The sequence below is a fragment of the Chiloscyllium plagiosum genome, unplaced genomic scaffold (genome assembly GCF_037043375.1).
Source record: "Chiloscyllium plagiosum isolate Xiang-an unplaced genomic scaffold, Cpla_swu_hap1 HiC_scaffold_16, whole genome shotgun sequence".
Lineage (NCBI taxonomy): Eukaryota > Metazoa > Chordata > Chondrichthyes > Orectolobiformes > Hemiscylliidae > Chiloscyllium > Chiloscyllium plagiosum.
The window spans coordinates 11,044,969-11,066,652 of NW_028270154.1; the positions used below are offsets into that span (position 1 = coordinate 11,044,969).

At 45.3% G+C, this 21,684-nt stretch overlaps 1 protein-coding gene and 1 long non-coding RNA gene across 3 annotated transcripts in view; one reads left to right on the forward strand and one right to left on the reverse strand.

The window, feature by feature from the left end:
• synpo (synaptopodin) overlaps positions 1-21,177 on the reverse strand; it is a 102,157-nt gene extending 80,980 nt beyond the window's left edge. For both annotated transcript variants that reach the window (XM_087995116.1, XM_087995119.1), the window contains exon 1: positions 21,041-21,177. The gene's annotated coding sequence lies outside the window, so the exon portion shown is untranslated. The remainder of the gene's footprint in view (positions 1-21,040) is intronic.
• LOC148147478 (uncharacterized) overlaps positions 1-21,684 on the forward strand; it is a 116,992-nt gene that overhangs the window by 16,202 nt on the left and 79,106 nt on the right. The window lies entirely within an intron of this gene.

Here is a 21,684-nt window from a genome sequence, read left to right on the forward strand (position 1 = left end):
AGATGCAGCACCAGGCTTACCAAAAAAATGAGGTGCCAAACTAGTGAAGCTACAACACAGGATTACTTGCATGTCAAACAGTAGAATCAACATAGAATTGATGGACTAAATAACCCTGCAACCAATAGATCAGGTCTAAGCTCTGCTGTCCTCCCTCATTCCGTTGTGAATGGTGATGGACAATTATACAATTTCCCTGAGGAAAAAACTCCACAAATAAATCTATTTACAATGTTGAGGTAGCCCGTCACATCAAAGTGACAGGCAATGGCTGAAGCATTTGCAAACATGATCAGGCAGGGAGTGATTCCTCTTGGCCTCCTCCAGAGGTCCTTTCCAGCCAAACTAATTTACTCCATTTAGAATCAAAAAATGGTTTAAACTACTGACTACTCCAGGAGCTATGTGCTTTGATAACAGTACAGCTTGGCAACAGTACTGAAGACTTGTGCTCCAGAACCTGCAGCAGCCCTAGCCAAGCTGATCCAGTACAGTTACAACACTAGCATCTACCTGACAATGTGGAAAATTGCCCAGGTATGTGCCGTACACAAAAATGCAGGACAAATCCAACCTAGTAATTACTGCTCCATTTGTCAACTTTCGATCACCAGTAAAGTGATGGAAGCAGTCATCGACAGTGCTATCGAGTGGCACTTACACAGCACTAACTTGCTCAGTCCTGCCAGTTCTTGACGTCACTACAGAGGGAGAGAAGTTTGGAAATGATCTACAGCTGAGGAGAGTTGAGGCACAGTTCCAGTGATGTTGGTGTATTAAGCCAGGTAGGAGATGGAGTCAGTCAGAGTTAGGTCAGTCAGTGCAGCAATGAGGAGTTTTCTTTCACAAAACTTTAAATTATTTATGATTTGGAGATGCCGGTGTTGGACTGGGGTGTACAAAATTAAAAATCATACAATACCAGGTTATAGTCCAACAGGTTTAATTGGAAGCACACTAGCTTTCGGAGCGACGCTCCTTCATCAGGTGATTGTGGAGGGCTCGATCATAACACAGAATTTATAACAAAAATTTGCAGTGTGATGTAACTGAAATTATACATTGAAAAATTGATTGTCTGTTAAGCCTTTCATCTGTTAGAATACAGTGATAGTTTCACTTCTTTCATGTGTAAATCACAAAACCCTTTTTTTTAAAGTTGCATTCTCGGGTTAGCTGTTAACAATGGTGATAGCTAGACAATATGTTGAAGGTGTTAGCCCGCTGTGTTCTCTGTCTATGACCTGATGTTTAGATTGATTCTAATCTAAAAAGTGAGATAACAGAGTTTTACATAAATTCATGCAGTTTTTGAGCTCAGAGTTCTACATGAATGTATGCAGTTTTTGAGCAAAGTGCAATGTAACTCTGAAAGTACAAATTCACCACACAAAATATATATACAGACAAAGACCCACATGCACACATATATGCAACTTTAAAAAAAAGGGTTTTGTGATTTACACATGAAAGAAGTGAAACTATCACTGTATTCTAACAGATGAAAGGTTTAACAGACAATCAATTTTTCAATGTATAATTTCAGTTACATCACACTGCAAATTTTTGCTATAAATTCTGTGTTACGATCGAGCGCTCCACAATCACCTGATGAAGGAGCGTCGCTCCGAAAGCTAGTGTGCTTCCAATTAAACCTGTTGGACTATAACCTGGTGTTGTGTGATTTTTAAATTATTTAAGATGCTTTTCACAGAGAAAGGAAACACCAGATGGATATATGACTACGCTAGAGTACTTGAGGGCATGTATTGTTTCTACGTATGGTGCTGTGTTACTCACAGTCAGTGAGTGCATTATTGAGCCAGTGTATTACATTGGGAGCTCAAGGGACATGCATAATGAAAAGGAGAGGCCATTGCTCCAACTGCACAAGCATTTAAATGGCACCTTTAAGAGAAAGATTGGTTTAGCGTTGGGCTTTTTCAGAGAGATATCATAGAGTTTTACAATATAATGGAGGCTATTTGGCCCAACAGGTCCATTCAAACCATAGGGTTGGGCGGTGCGGGGTGGGGGATGTGAAACTAAAGGAAGTCCTGATCACCGTCAGTGATTCTGGAAACCATTATCCAAGGAGTTGCAGAAACTTCTGTAAAGACTCACAGCCAAATTACGGGAAGGATGTTAACATATTGGAGAGAACACAGAAGCAATTTGATTGGGATGGTTCCAGGAATGAGGATAGATTCCAGGATTGTGAGGATAGATTGAAGGAGTTGGGTCTGTTCTCCTTGGAGTGGGGAAAACTGGGAAGAGATCTGTTTGAGTTTTCATAATTATGAGTAGCTAGGAAGACACAGTTTCTGCTCACTAAAAAGAACATTCACGAGAGGCACATAGATTTAAAGTGATGTGCACATGTAGCGAGGGTGGTGTGACAGAGAAATATTTCTATGGCAAATAGGCAGGGCTTACTGGGGTAACGTTGGGAAGGCAGGTTCAGTTGAGGCTATCAAGAGGGTATTGGATGGTTTCGCTGGACAGTGATGGTACGCAGGGATAAGGGGGAAAAGGCAGGAGATTGGCACTAGCCATAGAACCGGATTAGATAATAGAGTCAGTGTACACATGATGGGCTGAATAGCCTCATTACACACCATATCCACACCTCATGAAAGGTTTATGCCCGAAACGTCGACTGTCCTGCTCCTTGGCTGCTGCCTGACTGGCTGTGCTTTTCCAGCACCATACTTTTCGACTCTGATCTCCAGCATCTGCAGTCCTCACTTTCTCCATGTTGGATTCTGTTAGCTTATTGATCTGCTGCTGCCTATAGCCTAACTCACATCATGTCCCGTTCGCCCATTGCTCTTGTGCTCACTGATCTCCTTGTCTGGAAGCATAGGAACTGAAATAGGCCATTCAGCCCATTGAACCTGCCCTGCCATTCTAAATCATGGCTGATCAACCCCACTGTGTCCACATCCTTTGATGTCAGCTGTTGCCAAAAAACCTATGAATTTCTTTCTTGAACCTGAGCATCTCCAACCTACTGAAGGAGCAAATTCCTGGGATTCACCTTCACCTGAATGAAGAAATTCCTCCTCATCTTAAAAAGGCTTGCCCCTTACCCTGAGCTAATGTCGCCTGGTTCTGGAGTCATCAGCGTGGAAAAATATCCAACTTATACCCACCCTGTAAAAATGCCATGCAAACATTTTATAAACAGTGTGATTTTATAGTTCACTCACTTTTTTCAAATTGCTTCACGTTGTTTGTCCCTAACTCTGTAATCTCCTGCATCTCGTCAAAACAATTGAACCTTTCCAACCCTGGCCTCATGTATACCTTGGATTTGCATTGCTCTGCCACTACTGGGTGTTCAATCAAATGGGTGGACTCCAAGCTCCAGAATTCTATCTTTAAACCTCTCGGTCTCTCAACTTCCTCCTCCTTCTTCAGAAAGCTTGTTCGAAGCTACCTGCATTATCCCAGTTCCCAGTCGCTTATATTATCAGCTCCTTAAGCGCCTGAGTATCCGAATTCTGCTTGCTAACACTCCTGTGACTACCTTGGGAGAATTTACAAAGTCAAAGATGCTACACAAATGCAGGTTGTTGTTTAATTTGAATATCCTAGATTGTGGGTGCCTGTAATTTTAAAAAATTATTTCCAGTAAATCATGTGAATGACCAAATCTGCAAATTACAGAATGATTAGGGTGCCATTTGGCTAATGGAGTCTGCACTGTCCCTCTCAGCACTTGGACTCGGTGCCAAATTCCTGCCTTTTCCCTGTAACCTTGTACAATGTTTCTACTTAAATAACTATCTGATGTCCTCCTGAATGCCTCAGTTGAAGCCGCCTCCACCACGTTTCCACCCTAACGACTCGCTGGGTGAAAATGTCTTTCTCACTTCACTTTTGCTTCCTTTGCCAAACTGTTTAACGCTGAACCGTCTTGTTTTCAGATGGGACCAACTTCTCCCTTTTCACTCTGTCTGGATTCGCTCATGATTTTGTAAACTTTAATCAAATCTTCCCTCAGCCTTTTTCTCTCCAAAGAATACAGTCCCAACTTCTTTGATCTGTTCTCACAACGTGCGTGGAATGAACTGTCAGGGGAGGTGGGGTACTGTTAACAATGTTTAAAATACATTTGGATAAGTACATGAATAACAAATGTTTGGAGGGACATGAGCCAGGAGGTGGCAGGTGGGTCTGGTTTAGTTTGGGTTTGTAGTCAGTATGGACTGGTTGGACCGAAGGGTTTGTTTCTGTGCTGTATGACCCCATGACTCTCAGCTTCTATGACTGTACAACTGAATGTCTTATTCCAGGAACAATTCTCGTAAGCCTCTTCTGCGCTTTCTCCAGTGCATGAAATCTTTCCGATAGTGTAGCACCCGGCACGTGCACAATCCTCCAGCTACGGTCGGGACAGTGTCCGAGGAGAAAGTAAGGTCAGCAGATGCTGGAGATCAGAGTCGAGAGTGTGGTGCTGGAAAGACAGGTCAGGCACCATCTGAGGAGTAGGAGAATACCTGATGAAAGGCTTTTGCCCGAAACGTTGATTCTCCTGCTCCTCGGATGCTGGCCAGTGTCCTGTATATAGTTTGAGCTGAGGTCTGACACATCTGCTGCATCGTTCCAGCATAACCTCTCCACTCTTGTACTCAATGCCCCTATCAATGAATCCTTTGTCACTACGTGGGAAGAGGTTACAGGGTGGGTAATGGGAAGGGGTTACAGGGTGGGTAATGGGGAAGGGGGGTTACAGGGTGGGTAATGGGGTGGGGGTTACAGGGTGGGTAATGGGGAAGGGGGGGTTACATGGTTGGCAATGGGGAAGGGGAGTAATGGGGTGGGGGTTACAGGGTGGGTAATGGGAAGGGGTTACAGGGTGGGTAATGGGGAAGGGGGGTTACAGGGTGGGTAATGGGGTGGGGGTTACAGGGTGGGTAATGGGGAAGGGGGGTTACAGTGTGGGCAATGGGGAAGGGGGGTTACAGGGTGGGTAATGGGGTGGGGGTTACAGGGTGGGTAATGGGGAAGGGGGGTTACAGTGTGGGCAATGGGGAAGGGGGGTTACAGGGTGGGTAATGGGGTGGGGGTTACAGGGTGGGTAATGGGAAGGGGTTACAGGGTGGGTAATGGGGAAGGGGGGTTACAGGGTGGGTAATGGGGAAGGGGGTTACAGGGTGGGTAATGGGGAAGGGGGTTACAGGGTGGGTAATGGGGAAGGGGGTTACAGTGTGGGCAATGGGGAAGGGGTTACAGTGTGTGTAATGGGGAAGGAGTTACAGGGTAGGTAATGAGGAAACAGTTACAGTGTTGGTAATGGGGAAGGGGTTACAGGGTAGGTAATGGGGAAGGGGGTTACAGGGTGGGTAATGGGGAAGGGGTTACAGGGTGGGTAATGAGGAAGGGGTTACGGGGGGGGGGTAATGGGGAAGAATTTGCAGGGTGGGTAATGGGGAAGGGGTTACAGGGTGGGTAATGGGGAAGGGGTGACAGGGTGGGTAATGGGGGTGGGGGGTTACGGGGTGGGTAATGGGGAAGGGGTTACAGGGTGGGTAATGGGGAAGAGGTTGCAGGGTGGGTAATGCAGAAGGGGGTACAGGGTGGTATTGGGGAAGGGGGTTACAGGGTGTATAATGGGGTGGGGGTTACAGGGTGGGTAATGGGGAAGGGGGTACAGGGTGGGTAATGGGGAAGGGGGTACAGGGTGGGTAATGGGGAAAGGGGTTACAGGGTGTGTAATGGGGAATGGGGATTACAGGGTCGGTAATAGGGAAGGGGGTTACAGGGTGGGTAATGGGTTGGGGGTTACAGGGTGGGTAATGGGGAAGGGTGGTTACAGTATGGGTAATGGGGAAGGGGTTACAGGGTGGGTAATGGGGAGGAGGGGTTACAGGGTGGGTAATGGGGAAGGGGGTACATGGTGGGTAATGGGGAAGTGGGTACAGGGTGGGTAATGGTGTGGGGGTTACAGGGTGGGTAATGGGGAAGGGGTTACAGGTGGGTAATGGGGAAGTGAGGTATGGGGGGTAATGTGGAAGGGGTTACAGGGTGGGTAATGGGGAAGAGGGGTACGGGGGCAATGGTGAAGAGGTTACAGGTTGGGAATGGGGAAAGGAGGTGCGGGGGGTAATGGGGAAGGGAGGTTACAGGATGGGTAATGGGGAAGGGGGTTACAAAGTGGATAATTGGGAAGGGGGTGACAGGGTGTGTAATGGGGAAGGGATACAGGGTGGGTAATGGGGAAGGGGTTACCGGGTGGTTAATGGGGAAGGGGTACAGGGCAGGTAATGGGGGATGGGGGTACAGGGTGGGTAATGGGGGAGGGGGTACAGGGTCAGTAATGGGGCGGAGGTACAGGGTGGGTAATGGGGAAGGGCTTACCGGGTGGGTAATGGGGAAGGGAGTTATAGGGTGGGTAATGGGGTGGGGGTTACAGGGTGGGGAATGGGGAGAAGGTACAGGGTGGGTAATGGGGAAGGGGGTTACAGGGTGGGTAATGTGGAAGGGATTACGTGGGTAATGAGGAAGGGGTTATAGGGTGGGTAATGGGGAAGAGGGTTTACAGGGTGGGTAATGGGGAAGGGGTTACAGGGTAGGTAATGGGGAAGGGGTATAGAGTTGGTAATGGGGAAGGGGTTACAGGATGGGTAATGCAGAAGGGGGTTACAGGGTGTGTAATGGGGAAGGGGGTACAGGGTGGTTAATAGGTAAGGGGGTACAGGGTGGGTAATGGGCAAGGGGGGGTTACTGGGTGGGTAATGGCGAAGGGGGTACAGGGTGGGTAATGGGGAAGGGGTTACAGGGTGGCTAATGGCAAAGGGGGTACAGGGTGGGTAATGGGGAAGGGATTACAGGGTGGGTAATGGGGAAGTAGGGTTACAGGGTGGGTAATGGAGGAGGGGGGTTACAGGGTGGGTAATGGGGAAGTGGGGGTCACAGGGTGGGTAATGGGGAAGGGGGGGTTACAGGGTGGGTAATGAGGGAGGGGGGGTTACAGGGTGGGTAATGTGGAAGGGATTACGTGGGTAATGAGGAAGGGGTTATAGGGTGGGTAATGGGGAAGAGGGTTTACAGGGTGGGTAATGGGGAAGGGGTTACAGGATGGGTAATGTCACTGGATTAAAATTGGCCCAAGGCAAAATACTGCGGATACTGGAAATCTGAAGCAAACAGAGAGAATGCTGCAGAATGTCTGTCAGCTTCCGTGGAGAGAGAAACCGAGTTAATGTTTCAAGTCTGGTATGCGTTCCTCAGAATGGTCTGGGGACATGGGTTTGACCCCAGCATGCCTGACGGTGACTTTTGTATTCAATAAGCTGCTGGTCTAAAGGTGACTGTGTAACCACTGTCAGCTGTTGTAAAAACCCATCTGGTTCATTAATTTTCTTTAAGGAATTAAAACTGCTGTCCTTCCCTGGTTTTCCCAAGATGTGACTCCAATCCCTGAGCAAGGTGGTTGACTCTTAACTACCCTCTGGGCATTAGGGATGGGCAATAAATGCTGGTGTAGCTAGTGACAACCAGATCTCAGATCTCACAACAAACAAAAGTTATTTTTAATCCACCTGATGAAACATTTCATACTTGAACCGGGATCTCCTGACCCAGAGGGTGGATCACTACTTTTCTGTCACAGTACACACCTAAATTCGGTGTGTTTTACCAACAGCTCGTTTTACTTGTCCTGCCCCCATTAATGACTTCTGCACATATACACCTAGTGTTGTCATAGTGCTGAGATTCAACAGTCAAAGACGCCTTGCCATGTGCAAGGTCTAACTCTAACCTGTTTTCCCTTATTTCCACCACCTCCAGTTTTGCTCGGGTTCCTTGATGCCGCATTTTGCCAAATGCTGCCTTGATGTTAAGGGCTGTAATTCGCACATCACGCCTAGACATGTTTGGACAGGGCTGTAATAAGGTCAGGAGCTGGAATCTTAAGTGAGCAAGTTATCATTCAGGAAATACTGTTTGACAGCACTGTAGATGACACCTTCCATCGCTTAACTGGAGATTGTTGAGGAGGTAATTGGCCAGGTTGGATTTTTATGTAAAAGTCATGCCTGGGAATTTTGCGCATTATTGAAAGCATCTGAACAGAACAGAATCCCTGCAGCATGGAAGCTGGTCATTTGGCCTATCGAATCCATACTGACCCTCTGAAGAACATCCACCCAGTCCTGCCCTATCCCCATAACCCTGCGATTCCCATGGCTAATCCACCCAGCCTACACATCCCTGAACACTTTGGGTAATTTCCCATGGCCAATCCACCTAAAATCCTTGAATTCTGGGAGGAAACCCACACAGAAACAAGGAGAATGTGCAAACTCCACACAGACAGTCATCCGAGGGTGGAATCAAACCTGGGTCCCTGGCACTGTAAGGCAGCAGTGCTAATCACTGAGCCACCATGCCAAACCTAATGCCATGCTGGGTGATTAAGGGCAATCACATTGCTGGGTATCTGGGGTCATATGTAGGCCAGACCAGGTAAAGACGGCAGATTTTCTTCCCTAAAGGACATTAGTGAGCCAGAAGGGTTTGTACTCCTACTGATCGCTTCCTGATCACCATCGAGTTATAGAGATGTACAGCACGGAAACAGACCCTTCAGTCCAACTTGTCCATGCCGACCAGATATCCTACCTAATCTAATCCCATTTGACAGCACTTGGCCCATATCCCTCTAAATCCTTCCGATTCATATACCCATCCAGATGCCTTTTAAATGTTGCAATTGTACCAACCTCCACCACTTCCTCTGGCAGCTCATTCCATACACGCACCACCGTTTGCATCAAAAAGTTGCCTCTTAGCAGCCTTTTATGTCTTTCCCCTCTCACCCTAAGCCTATGCCCTCTAGTTCTGGACTCTCCCACACCAGGGAAAAGACCTTGTCTGTTTATCCTATCCATGGTCCTCATATACTGAGACTGAGTTCATTTCTAATTTAATTTACTAATTGAATTTTAGTTTTACAAGTTATGATAGGAGATTGGGGGTTTGCAGGGGTCTCACCCTTTCACTTGATTTCTCAACAGCGACAGTTATAGTCCTGCACTGTGAGTGAACTGGGAAATAAGCCGCACACATTATAATATTGATGTGTACAATGTTTAAGGTTAAGGTGTGAAAGACTTAGATTGTCTTTTGTCTAAGCTAACTGACACGTGATGTTTGCCATCATTGTCGGGAAGTACTGTTTATTCTGCTGGACCACAGTTTATGGTAACAACCTACCTCCAAATAAATCTTAGAACACTGCACAAACCTCCTCCGACCCTATCCCTGCTTGGGAATTTTTGATTTGTTCCTGCACAGGACTGATTCTGTGAAAGTTAAGCAACAGTCCCTTTAGTAACATGACTAACCCTAACCCTACTGCATGTAGACAGGATGCAGAGCTGTGCTGAAAGATGGCAGATGGAGTTCAACCTGGATAAATGCAAAGTGATGCATTTTGGAAGGTTGAACTTGAATGCTGAATATAGGATTAAAGACAGGATTCTTGGTAGTGTGGAGGAACAGAGGGATCTTGGTGTACAGCCTCAGGCGACTGACTGTGTGGAGTTTGCACATTCTCCCCATGTCTGCGTGGGTTTCCTCCGGGTGCTCCGGTTTCCTCCCACAGTCGAAAGATGTGCAGGTCAGGTGAATTGGCCATGCTAAATTGCCCGTAGCCTTAGGTAAGGGGTATATGTAAGGGTATGGGTGGGTTGCGCTTCGGCGGGGTGGTGTGGACTTGTTGGGCCGAAGGGCCTGTTTCTACACTGTAAGTAATCTAATCTAATGTAAAAAAAAAGTACATAGATCCCTCAAAATTGCCACCCAAGTGGATAGGGTTGTTAAGAAAGCATACGGTGTTTTGGCTTTCATTAACAGGGGGATCGAGTTTAAGAGCCATGAGGTTTTGCTGCAGCTCTACAAGTCCCTGGTGAGACCACACTTGGAATATTGTGTCCAGGTCTAGTCGCCCTACTATAGGAAAGATACAGAGGCTTTGGAGAGGGTAAAAGAAGGTTTAACAGGATGCTGTCTGGACTGGAGGGCTTGCCTTAAGAAGAGAGGTTGACTAAGCCCGGACTTTTCTTTTTGGAGAGAAGGAGGAAGAGAGGAGACCTGATCGAAGTATACAAGATAATGAGAGGCATGGATAGAGTCGATAGCCAGAGACCTTTCCCCAGGGCAGAATTGACTGATACGAGGGGTCATAGTTTTAAGATATTAGGAGAAAGGTATAGAGGAGACGTCGGAGGTAGGTTCTTTATGCAGAGAGTTGTGAATGCATGGAATGCATTGCCAGCGGTGGTGGTGGAAGCAGAGTCATTCGGGACATTTAAGCGACTGCTGGACATGCACATGGATAGCAGTGAGTTGAGGGTTGCGTAGATTAAGTTATTATATTTTACATTAGGATTAAACCTCGGCACAACATCGTGGGCCAAAGGGCCTGTTCTGTGCTGGACTTTTCTATGTTCTATGTTTAGTTCACCAGAAAGACAGCCACGAAAGGTGAACAAATATATCTATCCCAATCCATAAATTGAACTAAAGAAATGAATTACTTCAACTCAGATAAATCAGCAGACTAGGAGTGAAGATTCACTTGACCAAAATGGAGGTAGAGTGTTCATAGAGACCAGATCAATGTCGACAGATTCAAGATCAAAAAGAAGGAACTGATTTGGTCCGAATATCCAGGATTCTGCATAAAACAAAGTATCTGTTCAAGTTAATGGACAATCATCCAATTGAGAAATCCAAAATTCTGCAAAGAATAGCTTGTTTTAACAGCAAATCCATCTTCCATGATTTGGAGATGCTGGTGTTGGACTGGGGTGGGCAAAGTTAGATATCACGCAACACCAGGTTATAATCCAACAGGTTTATTTGGGAACACTAGCTTTTGAAACGCTGCTTCTTCATCTGGTGGTTGTGGGCATCAGGGACAGGACCATAAGACACTGTGATCTTTTTCTATAAATTCTGTGTCTTATGGTCCTGCTTCACAACGATCTGATGAAGGAGCGGTGCTCCGAAAGCTAGTGCCTCCAAATAAAACTGTTTGACTATAACCTGGTATTGTGTAACATCTTCTGTGATAGGTATACAAGAGATTTAAGTTCCCCTGGATGATGTTATTGAGGTCCTTTTCTCAGCTAGGTGGGAGGAATAACTCTGGAAAGGGTATCCAGCAGATTGATGGTCCTCCAGACAAGGTGATGGATTAATTCCTGGGCTTAGCAGGGCGCACAGTCTTTATGAAGGACATCCTGAACATGAGAGATCCTCCAGTCGGGAGAATATTCAGTATCGAGGACTGTAAATCTCAAGACAAAGAGCTACGGAGTTTCCAAATTTGAAAGGAAAGTGTTTAAGAAGAACATGTAGAAATGTGCAAGAAGGAGTTTAATGTTGTTTAATCTCATGCTGTCCCTGTCCTTGGAGTGTTTGATTGGGACAGTGAAGAGGGGGCTTTAGTTTTTATCTAACCCCATGCAGTACCTGTCCTGGATGTGTTTAATGGGGAGGGTGTAGAGGGAGTTTTCCTCTGTATCTAACCCCATGCTGTACTAGTCCTGGGTCTGTTTGATGGGGAAGGTGTAGAGGGAGCTTTCCTCTGTATCTAACCCCATGCTGTACCAGTCCTGGGTGTGTTTGATGGGGAAGGTGTAGAGGGAGCTTTTGTCTGTATCTGACCCCATGCTGTGCAGAGTGGGAGTTTTGCTGTGGTAATATCGAGTGCTGAGCAATTGTGGCATTCCTCGGTTATAAAATCCGGACACGCTGAAAATGCAAACATCTGCAATAAAACATTTCTAAAAAGAAAACTGGGTCAGATGACTGCAGTATTTCGTGTCACAACTGGCTGTCATGGGTGGGATGTCTATAAGCTGGCAATAAGGATTGCTGATGAATTAAACAGTTTCTGCAAATTCTCAGTGCTTCCAGCTGAGCTTGGACCAGAGCCTCCCGGGTCAATCAGCACCTTTCATCCACATTGGGCTCCATTCGAACATAAACCTCTGTAGGTACTACATAATTACGTCTCGTTTTTCCACCGCACTTTCAATGAGAACAGAGTTATAGAAAGCTAGCCTTTGATTCTGAAAACCTCTCTTGCACAGAGCTTAACCCGTCTGGAACCAGATCGCCTTGTATTCCTTTGAGTAGTAACGTACACAATTTTCTGGCTGACTTTTGAGCTATTTTTATTTGAGATATTGCTCTTCCAGATGCTTGAATCTGTTATTAACTCATTCAGCATCAGAGCTGGTGGAATTAGTGTTTCACTGGAGCTCCCTACCAGTGCATTCATGTTAATAGAGCACCTTACCTGAACCATACATTAACCTGAGGATTAGACTGTTGAGTGTTCTTGAGAGTTTGCAGTGCAGAAGGAAGCCACTTGGCCCATCACACCTGCTAGCCCTTTGACCACAGCAGAAGCCTTGAGTTTGAAATCGTTGACAGAATATCATGAGGGGAGATGAGGAAGCTGCTGGGGTCCAGGAAGTTCAATGTAGACAGATGGTGGAAGCTGATGCAATGCGGTATTTTAAAAGGGAATTTGTAAAGTATCTGACAGGATTTACAAGGTGACAGGCAAGCAATGGGAATGGGCAGAATGGCCTCCTTCATGCTGTAGGGTTCCATGGGTTCATTAAATTCTATGTCTTTTTATGAACTTATTTTTAAAAATTACCTCTGAAACTTTTCCGATGATATTTCAATCTTACCCTCGAAAGTGCCTTCTGGCAATGTTCTAATAACTTTCTGTGTGAAAGATGTATTTCTTCTAACACCTAATCCTGCCTGTGCTTGCACATTTATTGTTCACTCAACTACAGGGAATAAAAATCAGTCTTTCACAATCTGTTCCAGTTGTCTCCTGATCCACCTCTCACATCCCAATCTCTAATCTTGACTTAAACCAAAACCTCAACTTCACAGTAAATTCCCTTCACTCCTTATCCCTCTACTCTATTGAGCTACATTGATTCTCTACCTCAATGTTATTCACACCCTTGCCTTTAAATCCCTCTCTAGCCTTGTCCCTCCCTTTGGATTGCTCCCAGGCCGATGGAATCCCTATAGTGTGGAATCAGACCATTGAGTCCACACCAATCCTCTGAGGAGCGTTCCACCCAGGCCCAATTCCCCAAACCTGTATTTCCCATGGCTAACCCACCTAGCCTGCACATTCCTGGACACTGTGCGCAATTTAGCATGGCCAATCCACCTAACCTGCTCATCTTTGGACTGTGGGATGAAACCGGAGCACCTGAAGGAAACCCATGCAGACACGGGGAGAACGTGCAAATTCCACACAGTCATCAGTGGCTGGAATTGAACCTGGGTCCCTGGCGCTGTGAGGTAGTGGTGCTAACCTCTGGGCCACTGTGCTGCCCTAGATATCTACCCTCTTCCAATTTTAGCCTCTGACACATTCTTGATACTCACCGTTCAGTTCCGACTGCCATGCTGTCAGGTGACTGAGCTCTGATTTTGGGAATTCACTCCTGTAACCTCTGCTTCAATCTCTCTGTCTCACCTTCCTCCTTAAAGATGCTCCTTTGAATCTCCCTTTCTGATTAAGCTTTTGTAAATCTATTATTTTCTAATGAGGCTTAGTCATAATAGCTTAGTGTCAACTGTTGCCTTATAATTTCTATAGGGCACCTTGGCGCATTTCAGCGTGTTAAAGGTGCTTTACATAAACTTGTTATTCCTGTTAGATACTCCATATGGTGTTGTTCATACATAGAGTCATAGAGCTGTACAGCATGGTAACAGATCCTTTGGTCCAACTCATCCATGCTGACCAGATATCCAATGTAAATCTAGTCCCATTTGCCAGCATTTGGCCCACATCCCTTTAAACATCCCTTCCTATTCATATATCCATCCAGATTTTAAATGTTGCAATTGTACCAGCCTCCACCATTTCCTGTGGCAGCTAATTCCACATACGCACCACTCTCTGCTTGATAAAATTGCCCCTCAGATCTTTTTTAAAGCTTTCCCTTTCACCTTAAACTGCTTGTCGCTCAGTAAGTAAGTCTGTAGTAAGTGTTTGCAGCTTGAACAACTTCCACTCAAAGTATACAGGGTGGCTGTTGCGTAGTGGTATTGGCACTCGGTTAGTAATCCAGGACCCCAGGATTTGGGGGAAGCAGGCTCAATGGGGGGGGTGGGTTCAAATCCCACCATGACAGATGGTGAAACCTGAATTCAATTAAACAATCCAGAATACAGATGCTAGCCTGGTGTTGATTATTGTTTCAAAAACCCATCTGTTTCACTAATGGCCCTTTAGGGAAGGAAACTGCCATCCTTACCTGATCTGGCCTACATGTGACTGCAGACCCACAGCAATGTGGCTGATACTTCACTGTCCACTGGGCAATCAGTACTGGCCCAACTCAGCAATGCCAACATCCTTGATGGGATGGAGTAGTCATATGAGCTGTTGGTGTAGCCTATTTATGCAGGTTAGGATCAGGTTTTGTGATTCGGTCATTGGCCAGGGAAAGAAGGGTTGATTGCAGGGAAGGGAAGGGGATCCAAAGGGAAACAGTGCAAGAACCTTCAGCCTTTGCAAAAGTCCAACAACTTGGAGATTCTTTCAACTTGTGTGGATGAGAGTGGGGGCTGGAAGAGGTACATCCAGTACAAGAAGCCATTTAAATAGCAAGGATAAGGACAGCCTAGTCAGGCACCACTCTCTGCAGCATGGTGCAGGAATGCTTTGTTGTTTGTCCTGTGACAAGATTCAAGACATTTGCTCAGGTGGGAGGGGAAGATCTCTGCAGGTACTAGTGACATAGGTATAACAAGGAAAGCAGTTTTGTGTAGGGACCCAGGCACTAGGTCAAGAAGCCAAACCTCCAGGTTTCCTCCCACAGTCCAAAGATGTGCAGGTCAGGTGAACTGGCCATGCTAAATTGCCCGTAGTGTTAGGTAAGGGGTAAATGTACGGGTATGGGTGGGTTGCGCTTCGGCGGGTCGGTGTGAACTTGTTGGGCTGAAGGGCCTGTTTCCACACTGTAATGTAATCTAATCTAATCTAATCTCACAGATACCAAGCTCCAGGTAATTAACTTAGCACTGTGCAAATCAAATTACAGAGAGGACTGCATAGATCAAAGACTGGTTCAGCAGAATCATAGAATCCCTACAGTGTGGAAGCAGCTCATCAAATCCACACCAACCCTCTGAAGAGCCTCCCACCCAGACCCACTCCTCTACTCTATCCTTGTAGCCATGTATTGCCCATAGGTGACACGGTGGCTCAGTGGTTAGCACTGCTGCCTCACAGTGTTCAATTCCTCCCTCAAGCGACTGTCTGTGTGAAGATTGCACACTCTCCCCATCACTGTGTGGGTTTCCTCTCACAAAGATGTGCAGGTTTGGTGGGTTGGCCATGCTTAATTGCCCATAGTGTTCAGAGATGTGGAGAGATTAGGTGCATTAGTCAGGGGTAAATGTACAGTAATAGGGTAGGCGAATGGGTCTGGGGGGTTACTCTTCAGAGGGCCGGTGTGGACTTGTTGGACCAAATGGCCTGTTTCCACACTGTAGGGATTCTATGATTTTTATGGCTAACCCACCTAGCCTGCACATCCCTGGGCACTATGGCAAGTTAGCATGGCCAATCTGTTTAACTTGCACATCCTTAGACTCTAAGAGGAAACTGGATCACCCAGAGGAAAACTACACAAACACAAGGGGGACATGCAAACTCCCACAGAGAGTGACCTGACAGTGAAATCAAACCCAGGTCCCTGTCCCTGTGAGGCAGCAGTGCTGACCAATGAGCCGCTGTGCCATCCACCTATAAATGGGTTCCAGTCAGTAGCTCATTGGCACCAGCACTAGGGAAAGTAGGGCCTTTATCATTGGAATTGTGTACACCTGAAATCTTCTGGAGCTGGTGTTCTGGTGAACGAAATAGGGTGGGAAAACTGTCAAATTTAGGAAGGTGAGTAAGTCAAAGACCAGAGTTAAAGCTCAAGAGAAAGGTATTAAAATGAGAAATGATAACTAGGCCATGAAGTGCAGAGATAGCGAGTGAAAATCTAACAATAAATCAACAGATAAGTCTACAGTTTTCAAAAATAAAACAAGGACAGAACTAAAGGCACTGGCACATGAATGTTTGAAGTATCTTGAATTGATAGTGCAAATTAAAATAGACAACTATGATCTGATCGCCATAACCGAGACATGGCTGCAGAATGATTGAAACCGCAGCTTGAATAGTCAGGGGTACATGGTGTTTAGGAAGGACAGGAACCTAGGAACAGGTGGGAGAGTGACAAGCATTATCCTGACAGAGAGGGCTGAAGTTCAGGAAACCAGGATGCAGAAACAGTTTGGGTGGGAATGCCAAAAGATAAAGTCAAGAATCCTTTGCGAGAGTTGTGTACAGATCGCTCAACAGTGACCACCTGATAAGATGGAGTGAAAAGGAAGAAATAATTGCAACTTGTTAGAAAGGTATTGTATTAAGCAAGGTGGGGTGGGGGTTGGGGTCACACAACATACAGACTGGAAAAGCAGACAGGCAAGGGTAGCCTGGATGAAGAAATCATAGAATCTTTTGGGAATAGTTTCTTAGAACACCACATTTTGCAGCCAACCACAGACCAGGCAAAGAACTTCTCAAGAAGAGTCATTGGACTCAAAATGTTAACTTGTTTCCCTCCCTTTGGTGGCTACCAGACCTACTGAGTTTCTCCAGCAATTTTTGTTTTTCTCTCAGAAGTCCAGCATCTGCAGTTTTTCATCATTGTTCAGGGAGAATACTGGGCCTGGTAATATGGAACAAGATAAGACTGACTAACATCCTGGCAGTATAATTGCACTTGGGTAGTAGCAGTGTTTCAAATAAAGGTGCTTATGAAGAGCATCAAAACAGAGCTGGCTAAGGTGACCTGCCCAATCCCTGGTAAAGGGATAGAATGACAGATATTCAGCAGTAGACACCTAAAGGGATATTTATGAATGCACAATAGATTTCCAATGAGAAAGAAACATTCCAAAGTGAGGAGCCACCATTTAGTAATTAACTGAAAAACTTATAAAATGTTTTAAACAAGACCCTGGAGTCTGTTACAGAGACCCCAGCCAATGCCAAGCAGTGGAGAAACAGTGAAGGAGGAACAAGGAGAAGAGAGAAAGATGAACTCTATTATAGTAAACCAAAAGAGAAAATGCTGGAAAATCTCAGCAGGTCTGGCAGCATCTGTAAGGAGAAAAGAGCTGACATTTTGAGTCTAACTGACCCTTTGTCAAAGCTTTGACAAAGGGTCAGTTAGACTCAAAACGTCAGCTCTTTTCTCTCCTTACAGATGGTGCCAGACCTGCTGAGATTTTCCAGCATTTTCTCTTTTGGTTTCAGATTCCAGCATTCACAGTAATTTGCTTTTATCTATTATAGTAAAATCTTGCATTATATCGGTGTTTCAAGATGGTGCTGGAATGTGGCAACACTTTGTGTTTAATGCGCGAGAAATCACGTTTCACTATATTTTTATACACATATTTCAATAAATATAAAACTAAACTAAAAAACCATTTAATTGCGCAAAGAAGGGTCGCAGATTAGAAGATTGGGTAGAATATTAAATAAAGCAGCAAAAATGGCTGAAAGATTAATGAGGAGGAAATTAAAGTTGAGGGAAAGTTGACTAGAAGTATAAGAACGGATTGTAAGAGTTTCTATGGATATTTTAAAAAGTTAACAAAGTCAGAGTTGGTTCTTAAGCAAGTGAATCTGGAGAATTAAAAATGGAAAACTAAGAGGTGACTGATGAATTGAACAGTATTTTGCATTGGTCATCAAAGTATAGCACACAAGTAATATCTAGAAATTGTAACAAATTGTGAAATGGAAGGGAGGGAGGAACTCAAACAAATTATGACCATCAGGGAAGTGATGGTTGCCCTTCGCTGGGGAAATTAGAGATGGATAACCACTGCTAGCCCAGCTAGCATTATGCTTATCCTGCAACAGAATGAGAAAATAATAGAACTTTTGATATTGTTCAACAATTACAAAGTTCCCCTATTCTTTAATAGTGCTGTCTTCATGTGGAGGACAAGGATTATAAAGGTAATGAGAACATGATCACCTCTAACTTCATGCACAGTATTGACAAGGACCTATACTGGAGACATAGAACATAGAACATAGAACATAGAAGAATACAGCGCAGTACAGGCCCTTGGGCCCTCGATGTTGCGCCGATCCAAGCCCACCTAAACTACACTAACCCACTATCCTCCATATACCTATCCAATGCCCTCTTAAATGCCCATAAAGAGGGAGAGTCCACCACTGTTACTGGCAGGGCATTCCATGAACTAACGACTCGCTGAGTGAAGAACCTACCCCTAACATCAGTCCTATATCTACCCCCCCTTAATTTAAAGCTATGCCCCCTTGTAATACCCGACTCAATACGCGGGAAAAGGTTCATACTGTCGACCCTATCTAACCCCCTAATCATCTTGTACACCTCAATCAAGTCACCCCTAAACCTTCTTTTCTCTAGTGAAAACAGCCCCAAGTGCCTCAGTCTTTCCTCATACGATTTTCCTTCCATACCAGGCAACATCCTGGTAAACCTCCTCTGCACCCGTTCCAATGCCTCCACATCCTTCCTATAGTATGGCGACCAAAACTGCACACAATATTCCAGATGCGGCCGTACCAGAGTCTTATACAACTGCATCATGACCTCAGGACTCCGGAACTCAATTCCTCTACCAATAAAAGCCAGTACGCCATATGCCTTCCTCACCGCACTATTTACCTGGGTGGCAACTTTCAGAGATCTGTGTACATGGACACCAAGATCCCTCTGCTCATCCACACTACCAAGTATCCGACCATTAGCCCAGTACCCCATCTTTTTGTTATTCTTCCCAAAGTGAATCACCTCGCACTTAGCTACATTGAATTCCATCTGCCACCTTTCTGCCCAGCTCTGCAGCTTCTCTATATCCTGCTGTAACCTGCCACATGCTTCCTCACTGTCAACAACTCCTCCGACTTTCGTGTCATCCGCAAACTTGCTCACCCAACCTTCTAACCCCTCTTCCAGGTCATTTATAAAAATGACAAACAGCAATGGTCCCAAAACAGATCCTTGCGGAACACCGCTAGTGACGGCACTCCATGAAGAAACTTTGCCATCAACTACTACCCTCTGTCTTCTTCCATCCAGCCAATTCCTAATCCAAACCTCCAACTCACCCTCAATGCCATATCTCCGTATTTTCTGCAGTAGCCTACCATGGGGAACCTTATCAAACGCCTTACTAAAATCCATATATACCACATCTACCGCTTTCCCCTCATCAACCTCCTTCGTCACCTTTTCAAGTGAACCTTTTCATTGACATGTCTAGTTGGCTCATTAGTCCATCTTGGGTCTGGCCATGGTATGATGGTTACCACGCTAATGTAACCCCTGAAATAATACACAGCCTGCTTAGACTACTGGAGGCATGTAGGTGAGAATGAGTAAATCCTCCATCAACTTTGTTGTCTTATGATCTGATAAATGTGCCCACTCTGAATCGGATTCCAATCCAGGAGTGCTTCCTATATAACCTCAACCATGCGTTTAAGCCAAGACTTGCCGTGGCAGTAACACACACATGGACTAATGCAATCTTCGTCACATGCAGCAAGAAGAAGGTTCACCACCACCTTCTCAAGGGCAATTAGGGATGGGTTTCAAATGCATTCCTACCACAATGTTGAACCCACCACAACCTGAGCACTAATACTCTCGGGGCAAAGCCTTCACTCAAACTGTAGCAGTTAATTCATTGTCAAAGTATATTTCTTGTTCTTGGGTGGGGTGGGAAGAGGGGCTTAGGGAGTGCTGGGTGGCTATTTATCTTTACTAAAAGCTCAATCAGGCAGGATCCCCAATCTCTCAGATTGTTGACCCACATCAGTGTCTATGAGTGTTGGAGGGAACGCTGTTTGTTGTACTGTGAGGGTGCTTTGTTTTGATGCAGCAAATAGTCCTGTTTTCTGTTTCAGTGCATACAGGCAGGCTCCAACACAATCCCTCCTGGACAGGGACAATGAAGCCTCTGCTTTGTGCAGAGAATATGCTCAAGGCAGGGATTTTGTTTGACTTGGGCTCCATTCACAGGGCAGGCAGCCGTACACTGTACAGCCATCCTGATGAATCACTCCAGTCTACCTTGGCAGACGATGCCAGCTAATTGGCTCGCCTCGCGCACTAAAGGCCAAATTAAAACACAATTTCCAGCACTGGAGCTGTTTCACAACATTTTATGTACACATATACAAACATTCAGAGGCTAATGAAGAACAGGAGCAGAGTTTAATTCATCTCACTCCTTTCCCAGGAAACATTTATGTGTTGATCTAATTGCAGGGCAGGGAACAATTTCAAACACTCATTTAAAATGCCCAGCCACTAATCTCTTATGCCACAGGAACAGGCGGTGGCCATTGAATCCCACAAACCGGTTCTGTCATTCAGCTTGATCATGGTTGGATCTTACTGCCCTGGCTCGAGAATCTTTGCCTAGCAAAGATCTTGTCAGTCTCAAATCTTAAAATTCTTAATTCAACGCCCCCCGACCACGAACCTCTTGGCATCAATAGTTTTTGAGTGGGACTCTTGCTAAGTTCTCTGCATCGCACTGAAATATCCAATAATTGCCATTCCTATTCCTGGCTGTCCTACAACAAGACAATATCACCTTGGGGGGGGGGGAGGACACTGACTAACAAAGTCCAGTGCCCACACAGTAACATCCTTCCCCTCTTGTTCAAACACTACTCTGCTTTGTCCCTGTAGACCTCTGGCATTTGTGCTATCTTTCTCTCATTTGCTTTCAAACACAAACTCCTGTCACCTATTCTCCACTGGTCAGCTTTCTCCTCTGCTTTCTGCTTTGCCCTCTTCACTACGTTTTCACCTGTCTCTCTCACCACCCATTTATACTGCCATCGCAAAGATAAGAAAAGTAAAGCCTTGCGGATCCTTACCTGTGGCTGGAACCGTCTTGTTACTGCAGTGAGCAGAGCTCAGGGAACAGGAAAGAGTGTGTGTGTATTTGTGTGTGAGAGAGAGAGAGACCGAGCAAGAGTGAGTTCTGACTTTCCCGTCCTCTCAGAATTAAAGAGGATCTTATTCACAATTCTCTCTACCTCACTGTACTCTGGTTTCACTTACACAAGCAGGGAGGAGACAGAGTGGGGAGGGGAAAGCAAGGGAGGTGGATTTGAAACTCAAGTGAAACACTATTTCTTTTGTTGACCCACATAAGCTGGACTTGTACTGAAAAAAAAATTAAACTGGTTACAGCTGCTGTGCAGTTGCAAAGCAGTCATTGCCATATTTTTTCTCCACATATTTATTCATCGAAAATCAAGCTACCTCAGACTTCTTAGAGGTCAAATTACAAGGTTTAGAAATTCACATCATAACAGAAGAAACTAGTGAAAACATGTTTTGAAATTACTCATCATGCTGCCTTGGCAGAGTTTCCTCACAGCAATCTCTTTACTCAATAATTCTTTTAATTTTTAAAGAAGTGTTATTGTTGCTCATCACAACAGCGTGGGACAGGAAGAATGTTTCTTAAAATAATTTAAGTTTTATCCCTTTTTGCCTGACCATCTTGTTGGTG